General features: G+C 43.3%; 1 pseudogene; it reads left to right on the top strand.

The window, feature by feature from the left end:
* The first annotated feature begins 3146 nt into the window (after nucleotides 1-3146).
* LOC109877907 (uncharacterized) lies at nucleotides 3147-9714 on the top strand (annotated as a pseudogene).
* The last annotated feature ends 712 nt before the right edge of the window (nucleotides 9715-10426 follow it).

Raw genomic sequence — 10426 nt, 5'->3', positions numbered from 1 at the left:
GGACAGATTTCCATCGGTCTAATGTCCAGGTGTGTACAAACTTTTGACCAGTACTGTATCGCTGTACCCACCGAGGGGCCATACACCTTGACACTCTTTGTTAAGGGTTGAACATGTCTGTAGTACCTTTCTAGAGACCAAATCATACAGTGTGTGAAAGAGGGGAAGTGTTACCTCAGGAACAGTTTCTGTGCAAGGAGGAGAGGGTTTTCCAAAGCCCTGGTTGAAGAAGAGTTCACTAATAGTGACGTCCTAATTGGTGGTGTTATTATTGGTGTTATAAAAATGAACTGATTCAAGGACGTAAAAAAATAGTCATTACCATTTCAAATAGTGTTATTGTGGCACTGAAGATATAGCGTCCGATCCCTTGTCCCTGTAGGGGAGTATCAGGGGTGTAGTAAGTCATGTTGGAGTAGAAATGAGTTGCGCTGAAGATTTAACTGCCATAACCCTCTGTAGAATGTCAACTCCCAGGCTCCCTCTGGGGCCCTCCAATGGATTTATTTTCCGTAACAGTTCCATCTGTGTTTTGCTAATGGTGAACTGGATTTCTGGCACAATCACCCCTTCTGACCAATAAAGAGCTGCAGCGCCAGTGGTTGGAGGAGCTGAGGTGGAGGTGGCTTGAGAGGTGATGGTGGTTGAAGCTGGGGCAGTGAGAGGGCACTTCCCCGCTCACCACCCCTGAACTGCTCCATGAAGGCACAGATACGTACATCTCACCCGGGATGGTACTCTGTAGCTGGTGATGGCCGCTTCGAATGACTCCATGACTGTGGCACTCAGAGGCCTTCAGAAATGTTTCCTCTTATAGTGACACCATTCTGTTTTCCTTATTGATAACATTATTACATATTAAACATTTATTGCACACAGTTCATGCAACGTATTATGTGACACATTTGTACTCCTGAACTTATTCAGGCATGCCATAACAAAGGGGTTGAATACTTATTGACTTAAGATATTTCAGCTTTAAATTTTTAAATCAAATGAATTAGTAAAACATTCTAAAAACATAATATAATAACATAACATTCATAACATAATTCCACTTTAACATTATGGGGTATTGTGTGTAGGCCACTGTCGAAGTCTCAATTTAATTTATTTTAAATTCAGGTTGCACCAAAAGAAAATGTGGAAAAAGTCAAGAGGTGTAAAGGGACTGTATACCCAGGAATAGGGACACAATTATTTTATTACCATATAACCAGATAAATCATTTGTTTTTTTTACGATGTTAAGATTGTAAAAATGTGATCAGGAGGCCTAAGCGTTTACACTTACCGGATCAGCTTATGGTTGCCATCGATGTGCCACAAAGAATCTGGGCCTGCAACTCTATACTACCGACGGTGTAGCCACTGCTGCATGGCTCTCCTGAAAGCTCCCTGGGAGTTGACAAGGATCAGACTCTGTCTGACCCTCCCCTGCTGGACTAACACCTTTGTTAGAGGAATGAAATTCCTATATGTTTATTACCCAATTAAATTAATACACTCAGCCCATTTCTAAGGATTTGTAAGAAACGTATTTACATGAAATGGGCGGAGACCAGTCTCAAAATCAAGCACTAGCGTTTATTCTCGAGAGTACATATACGATTTACAACAGGTTATAAACTGAAAATGACGTCATTAGGTTTCAAACTGTCCCGTCCCTCCTCCACTCCCGTACAATGGCAGTATCGTCTCTCACCATTTTAGATCATTTATGACCAAGCCAAGGTCTTCCTGTGTAGATAAGCATTCTAGCCAGTCTGACGATAAGTTCATTCGTTTCTACCAAGGAACAGACAGTCACTGTTCTAATTCTTGATTATAATTACACACATTATATTCAGTACTAGGATTAAAATAAAATTCATACATCTATACAGTAACATAATAGTATTCTGATTAGTCAGTCCTGATTGAAATGTATACATAAGTAGTCATTATTAATAAAAAAATCCCTTAACCACCTTCTCTTAAGCGAACCAAGTTCTTAATTTTGTCCTATCAGTTCTTTGATCCTCTCATCCATCTGAGCATCTGACAACAATGAGTAGGACCTGAAGAGCTGAAAATGGCTAAATACCAACAAAACACAAAAACATGTTTCCGTATGTTGCATTAAAAATGGCTAATATTGTGTTGATTCGATCACAATTCCCACAGTAAAGACAAACTTTGATCGTGTTAACTAACAGGGAAAACTCTAGAGAGTTGAGTGAAGTTCAAGCTCTGCTTCTCTTTGCAGGCTGATATTTCTTCTGTGCAGCAGTCTTTGGGAGCTGCTCACCCGTGCGCAGCTTAGAGGGAACATTGGTCATCAATGGTCAGTACGGTTCCATTATGTGACTATGTTTGCATAACACCTTAGAAGCTTAGAAGGAAATTGTTTCCCTGTGTTTCTTAAGTTTCTCTCCATTGCCATGCAGTTAGCAATCATTTTGAATGGCCATGTCATATGTTAGTCATTGTTACTCAATTCTTCTCCTTTGCATACCATGTTCATGCCATGAAAAGATTATGTAGAAATGTAAGATTTTGTGTTGGCAATGGATGGAACATTTGTGTTTCCTGTTTGATCATTTGAATGACGATAAAACATTATAACATTTTTATGGGAGAGATGTGACGTAAGTCGGCACAAGCACCTTATGTTTAAGACAACCTTATGTAGGCATTATGACAGAACATTCAATAAAGTTTTTCCAAATGTACTGTTACAGTGATGATTTTTAATCTGTCATCCAGACATTTAGGATAGCTGATAACCTACAGGTGGCTTACTACAGCTGACATCCCTATGAAAACAACTATAGCAGCCCAGTGATGAGAGCAGCACTATGGCACCTCAGATGAATGGCACATGGACAGTGTGAATGCTGCTATAGTCAGGGCGTACTGTATAAATCTGCAATTGGCTAAATCTGCTGTCAATCTGCACCACAATTCCCTCTCAATCTAACTACATTTGAGTTTATCCCTGTGCAACCTGATCCGAAAGATGAATTAATAATAACTTAATTTGTAAAGCTTTCATACATTATGCTCAAATCACCAACCTAAAGCCACTTTCTCTTTCCTATAAAAAAATCCCTCAACCAACGTACATTCAGGTTTTGCAGGTTTTGTGTGCATTTTCTATCAGGTAGCCTGCATACCTGCAGACATTCCAGACATGTTTATTGTGTTTCATGATTAAGTCCAGGTCATTCTCTCACAGCATTCAAGAAGGGTGAACAGGTAAGATATGCTATATAGATCCATGCCTAATGTTTTTTAATAATACAAATCTATTAATAATAGATGATAGATATTGATAATAGTGTATAATAGTGTGAAAAAAGAGTGAAGTTATTTTACAGAACAAATGATCATATCTTCATAGGGTTACAGGCGGGATGTGAATGAGTAACAAACAGTTGTCCACTATTGTGTCATGCTGTACTTTCCTGGCAGCATGTTGAGGAGTTTAAGGGCTAGATTCCATCAGTTCTGCCCTAAGCCTAAATAACCCATTATTTCTATATAGCCTACACTGAACTTATAATGTCAGTGGGAATTAAGGAAGGGGGTGGTTTCATGACAATGACTACAGAAGAGTCCGCTCACCAATTTGACAGTTACACCTCCGACATCAACTAAAAAAAACTATAAAACTGCTATTCAGTTGTTGGTTATTGCTGGAACTGATTGAATCTAGGCCTAGGTCTGTACTCTGTAAAAATAAAAATAAATCAGAGGGGGTCGAACTCAAAAAGATTTAGTAACTGTGACTAAATGTGGTCTCAGAGCATTTTGTATTATTTTTAACGTATATCTGAAACTCCATTTTGTAGGATATATTACATTTCTTATGGTACAGTGCATCCGGAAAGTAGTCAGACCCCTTGACTTTTTCCACATTTTGTTACATTACAGCCTTATTCTAAAATGGATTAAATTGTCTTTTTCCCTCATCAATCTACACACAATGTCCCATAATGACAACGCAAAAACAGGTTTTTAGATTTTTTTTGCAATAATAATAAAAAAAGACATTTACATAAGTATTCAGATGCTTTACTCGTTACTTTGTTGAAGCACCTTTGGCAGCAATGAAATCCTCGAATCTTCTTGGGTAGGATGTTACAAGGATGGCACACCTGTATTTGGGTAGTTTCTCACATTCTTCCCTGCAGATCCTCTCAAGCTCTGTCAGGTTGGAAGCTATTTTCAGGTCTCTCTAGAGATGTTCAAGTCCGGGCTCTGACTGGGCCACTCAAGGACATTCAGAGACTTCAGCCACTCCTGCGTTGTTTTGGCTGTGTGCTTCGGGTCGTTGTCCTGTTGGAAGGTGAACCTTCGGCCCAGTCTGAGGTCCTGAGCGCTCTGGAGCAGGTTTTTCTCAAGGATCTCTCTGTACTTTGCTCTGTTCATCTTTCCCTCGATCCTGACTAGTCCCAGCAGCTGAAAAACATCCCCACAGCATGATGCTACCACCACCATGCTTCACCATAGGGATGGTGCTAGGTTCCCTGCAGACATGAAGCTTGGCATTCAGTGTCACGATCGTCGTAAAGGGGAGACCAAAGCGCAGCGTGATTAGAATACATTCTTCTTTTATTGAAGGAAGAATACGAAGAACAGTTAAACAAAAACAATAAAACGAACGTGACGCTATGACCAACGAGTGCAGACACAGGCAACTTCACATAGACAATAACCCACAAAATACCCAAAGAAGATGGCTGCCTAAATATGGTTCCCAATCAGAGACAACGATAAACACCTGCCTCTAATTGAGAACCAATCTAGGCAACCATAGACCTACATAAACACCTAGATGGACACAACCCTATAAATCTACAAAACCCTAGATGAGACAAAAACACACATACCAACCTCGTCACACCCTGACCTAACCAAAATATATAAAGAAAACAAATACTCAGGTCAGGGCGTGACAGTACCCCCCCACAAAGGTGCGGACTCCGGCCGCAAAAACCTAATCTAAAGGGGAGGGTCCAGATGGGCCTCTTTCATGGTGGCGGCTCGGGTGCGGGACGTAGACCCCACTCTACCATAGTCATTGCCCTCTTCAAGGGCCTCTTCAGAGGGACAGCTCCGGACTGGCTGACGGCTCTGGCAGCTCCTGTCTGGCTGACGGCTCTGGCAGCTCCTGGCTGGCTGACGGCTCTGGCAGCTCCTGGCTGGCTGACGGCTCTGGCAGCTCCTGGCTGGCTGACGGCTCTGGCAGCTCCTAGCTGGCTGACGGCTCTGGCAGCTTCTTGCTGGCTGACGGCTCTGGCAGGTCCTGGCTGACTGACGGCTCTGGCAGGTCCTGGCTGGCTGACGGCTCTGGCATCTCCTGGCTGACTGATGGCTGACAGCTCCTGGCTGACTGACGGCTCAGGACAGATTGGCGGCTCTGACGGCTCAGGACAGACTGGCGACTCTAGCAGCTCAGGACAGACGGGAGACTCTAGCAGCTCAGGACAGACGGGAGACTCTAGCAGCTCAGGACAGACGGGAGACTCTAGCAGCTCAGGACAGATGGGAGACTCTGGTAGCGCTGGGCAGGAGGAAGGCTCTGGCAGCGCTGGACAGGCTGTAGGGATGAAACGGAGAGACAGCCTGGTGCGGGGAGCTGCCACCGGAGGGCTGGTACTGGAGCTCGTGCAGGTGCACTGGAGCTCTTGAGCACAGAGCCTGCCCAACCTTACCTGGTTGTATGCTCCCCGTAGCCAGTCCAGTGCGGCGAGGTGGAATAGCCCGCACTGGGCTGTGCTGGCGAACCGGGGACATCATGCGTAAGGCTGGTGCCATGTATGCCAGTCCGAGGAGAGGCACTGGAGACCAGATGCGTAGAGCCGGCTTCATGGCACCTGGCTCGATGCCCACAGTAGCCCGGCCGACACGAAGAGCTGCAATGTACTGAACCGGGCTATGCACACACACCCGGGACACAGTGAGCTCCATCGCATAACACGGTGCCTGCCTGGTTCCTCTCTCTCTCCGGTAAGCAAAGGAAGTTGGCGTAGGTCTCCTACCTAGCTTCGCCACACTCTCTGTGTGCTCCTCCCCAATACATTTTTGGGGCTGCCTCTCGGTGTTCCAGCCGCGCTGCCGTGCTGGTATGCCTCCTCATACCAGCGCCTCCTTGGGACTGCGATATTCACCCGGCTGTTCCCATGGTCCCTTGCCGTCTAATATCTCATCCCAAGTCCAGGAGTCTTGTGTTCGCTGCTGCTGCTGCTGCATGTTTACCAAGCCGCTTGGTCCTTGGTTGTTGGGTTATTCTGTCTATGTTATGTTGCATGTTAGCACAGTGTTTATATAGCGGTCACGTTCGTCTTAATCGTTTTGTTGAATTTTTGTTTAAGTGTTCTTCGTGTTCTTCATTAAATAAAGAAGAATGTATTGACACCACGCTGCGCTTTGGTCCGCTCCATACGACGGTCGTGACATTCAGGCCAAAGAGTTCAATCTTGGTTTCATCAAACCAGAGAATCTTGTTTCTCATGGTCTGAGTCCTTTAGCTACCTTTTGGAAAACTCCAAGCTGGCTGTCATGTGCTTTCTCATGGTCGGAGTGTCTTCCGTCTGGCCAATCTACCATAAAGGCCTGATTGGTGTAATGCTGCAGAGATGGTTGTTCTTCTGGAAGTTTCTTCCATCTCCACAGAGGAACTCTAGAGCTCTGTCACAGTGACCATCGGGTTCTTGGTCACCTACCTGACCAAGGCCCTTCTCCCACGATTGCTCAGTTTGGCTGGGCAGCCAGCTCTAAGCAGAGTCTTGGTGGTTCCAAACTTCTAACATTTAAGAATGATGGAGGCCATTGTGTTCCTGGGGACCTTCAATGCTGCAGAAATGTTTCCATATCCATCTCCAGATCTGTGCCTCGACATAATCTTGTCTTGGAGCTCTACGGACAATTCCTTCCACCTCATGGCTTGGTTTATGCTCTGACATGCACTGTCAAGTGTGGAACCTTATATAGACAGGTGTGTGCTTTTCCAAATCATGTCCTATCAATTGAATTTAACACAGGTGGACTCCAATGAAATTGTAGAAACATTTCAATGATGATCTTTGGAAACAGGATGCACCTGAGCTCAATTTCGAGTCTCATAGCTAAGGGTATGTATACTTATGTACGTAAGATATATTTTTTAATATATTCTTTTTTATTTGCAAAAAAATCCCAAACCCTGTTTTTGCTTTGTCATTATGGGGTATTGTGTGTAGGTTGAGGATTTGTATTTTTATTTAATCAATTTTAGAATAAGGGTGTAACGTAACAAAATGTGGAAAAAGTCAAAGGGGCCTGAATACTTTCCGAATGCACTGTGTGTATTAATTTGTGGATGTCCATCACTCTTTTCATTTGATATGTTATGAATTACAACTCATATAATATGTTACGAATTTAAATTAGTACAATATGTTATGAATTTGCTAAAGTACAATATGCTATGAACTTGCAAAACTGACGTTAGCTAGGTCTAGGGGTTAGTGTTAGGGGAAGGGTTAGCTAAAAGCGTTAAGTAGTTGCTAAGTAGCTAAAAAGTAGTAAGTAGTTGCAAAGTTGCTAATTAGCTAAAATGCTAAAGTTGTCCATGACGAGATTCAAACACACAACCTTATATGATCCACCAAACACCCTCTTTTAATTGTTGCCTTAAGTCCCCTTCAATCTTGTGTAACCATACCAAATGTAACACATCATACTAATGAGTGTCCCTGATTTACATGAACTATGTTATGTCTAGTCTATGAGACCAATCTGCGTAACTAGTTACACTGTCGTTTTGATTTGTGTGAACTTATTAAATAGTAAAGTTTGCTTTTGCAAAATAAATATTTGAGTTGATCACACAACAAGTTCAGTTTCCTGAGACCCGCAACTTAAAATACTGTGTTGGCTGAAGATAGATGTTTTTTCATTAACATATTTCCCAGTGTGCCATTCAGAAAATACTTGTCAAGGACTTTTTTTTACAATTAAAATATATATTTCAGAGGTTATAATATGATGTGTTTAACCAGATACTGCAAAACATGTGGATTTGTTTTCATTATTAGTGAGATTGGTTAGTCAAGATAGATTTGAAATAACCCACTTTCTTTTCCAAAAATTGGACCATGCCTGAAACTAAAAAGACAACCCTAATTTACAGCCATCAGTCAGTATCACTTTAATATTTCCCAACTTGTCTCAACTCAAAATGTGAATAGCATGCAACACTTTTCCCAAAAAGTTGGTGAAGTCAAAAAAGTTGTAGAACTAGTTTCCAAATATTTTTTTGTGGGGCCACCTTGAATGTTTTTTTTGTGTGTAACCAACAACTATAGTCATCAACATGATTCCAGGCATGTTGTTCAGCTAGATCTTAGAAGCATACTGCTGAGGAATGTTTGCCCACAAACAAACTGCAATTGTGAGTGCTACGTCTTCCTTTTTGTTGTGTCTGCAGGCAGGTCTGTTCACCATGGCAGCTAACATGACAGTCCATCAGCAGGTGGCAGCACCTTCTATGAAAGGCTGGAAGACAGGCCTTTTTGACTCCTTTCAGGACATGAGTATCTGTGAGTATCCATGGGACATCATATCCCATCTGATCCTAAGCTCAAGATATTCTGTCTTAAAATATTGCCACCACCTATAAGAGTTGTCTTGTTGTTGCTCTCTCTGTTGATGAGACGTGTCTGTTTGTGTGTGTGCAGGTTGCAATGAATTCTGGTGCTGTCCTTGCTATGCCAGCTCCACCACAGGAGAGTTTGGAGAGAGTACCTATCTGCCCTTAATGGACATCATAGGCCCTGCATTCATGGCTGCTATTGGGGTGCCCGTCATTGTGCCACCTGCAAGTCTGTCCATGCGGGTTGCTGTACGCCACAAATATGGCATTCAGGTGTAATGTTTCCCATTACATATAGACATCACATACATGTTGTTGCAGATACATATGCTGTGATAAGGGTATTATGTGTGTTTTGTGTGTGTGTGTGTGTGATAGTGTTAAACAAGTGTGTCTGTGTGGGTCCACAGGGAAGCCTCTTTGAGGACATCTTGGTGTCCTGCTTCTGTGCCTGTTGCTCATGGTGTCAGATGGCCAGGGAGATCAAAGAGCACAAGAAGGGCTGCACTTTCACAACCACCCAGCCTGTGTCCATCCAAGTGCAGCCTCCTACCATGACCACTTCCAATGTGTCCTACACAACCAATCAACAGAGCTACACCATGACCAGCCCACAGTCCCCCAACCAACAGGGCTACATCATAACCGGCCCACAGTCCCCACACCAACAGGGCTACGTCATAACCGGCCCACAGTCCTCCAGCGGGGTTGAGATGCCCCCTGATATGATGGTAGGGCCCCCTGACATGGTCGGAGTGGTCATATGAAGACGGCATCTGACCAACATGCCATTGCAGGCCTTTCTCAAATGACGACTTCTGATCCACCTGCCTATAACCCTGCTGTTATGATGCTCCCTGATATGTCTAACCATATGGTGAACACCACTGTCTCCACCAAACCATCCAAATGCTGAGCTCTGCTGCTTCATCTAATCACTTTCTGATAGCTTGCATTGCTGTAATGTTCACAATCAATGAATTAATTAGATTGATTAAAATGTGTTTTTATATGATTTATAGTCTGAGGTTTATTTGATGGTAATGTCCACGGCTCATTGTCTTGACATGTAATAAAGTCATTTATATTGTGTTTCTCTTCTATTGGACTGTTATTTTATAATCAAACATCTTGGTCTAATGGAAAAGGTTGAAGTAGCCAGGAGGAAGGCATGGCCAGCTGTTGAGAAATGCTTGTTGAAGTTTTCGATTATCATGGATTTATCGGTAGTGACCGTGTTAACTAGTGGGCAGTGGGCAGCTGGGAGGAGGTGCTCTTGTTCTCCATGGACTTTACAGTGTCCCAGAACTTTTTGGAGTTAGAGCTACAGGATGCAAATTTCTGCTTGAAAAAGCTGACATTTGCTTTCCTGACTGACTCTGTGTATTGGTTCCTGACTTCTCTGAACAGTTGCATATCGCGGGGACTATTCGATGCTATTGTAGTCCGCCATAGGATGTTTTTGTGCTGGTCGAGGGCAGTCAGGTCTGGAGTGAACCAAGGGCTATATCTGTTCTTAGCTCTGCATTTTTTTCTAAGACGGTGAGGAAGTTATTTTTAAAGAATGATCAGGCATCCTCAACTGACGGGATGAGGTCAATATCCTTCCAGGATACCCGGGCCAGGTCGCTGAGATCCTGATTGAAGACAGCAGAGGTGTATTTGGAGGGCCAGTTGGTCAGGATGACGTCTATGAGGGTGCCCTTGTTTACAGATTTAGGGTTGTACTTGGTGGGTTACTTGATGATTTGTGTGAGATTGAGGGCATCTAGCTTAGATTGTAGGACTGCCGGGGTGTTGAGCA

This window comes from Oncorhynchus kisutch, unplaced genomic scaffold, assembly GCF_002021735.2.
Source record: "Oncorhynchus kisutch isolate 150728-3 unplaced genomic scaffold, Okis_V2 scaffold1713, whole genome shotgun sequence".
NCBI lineage: Eukaryota > Metazoa > Chordata > Actinopteri > Salmoniformes > Salmonidae > Oncorhynchus > Oncorhynchus kisutch.
This window is presented reverse-complemented; position numbering and strand designations above follow the sequence as displayed.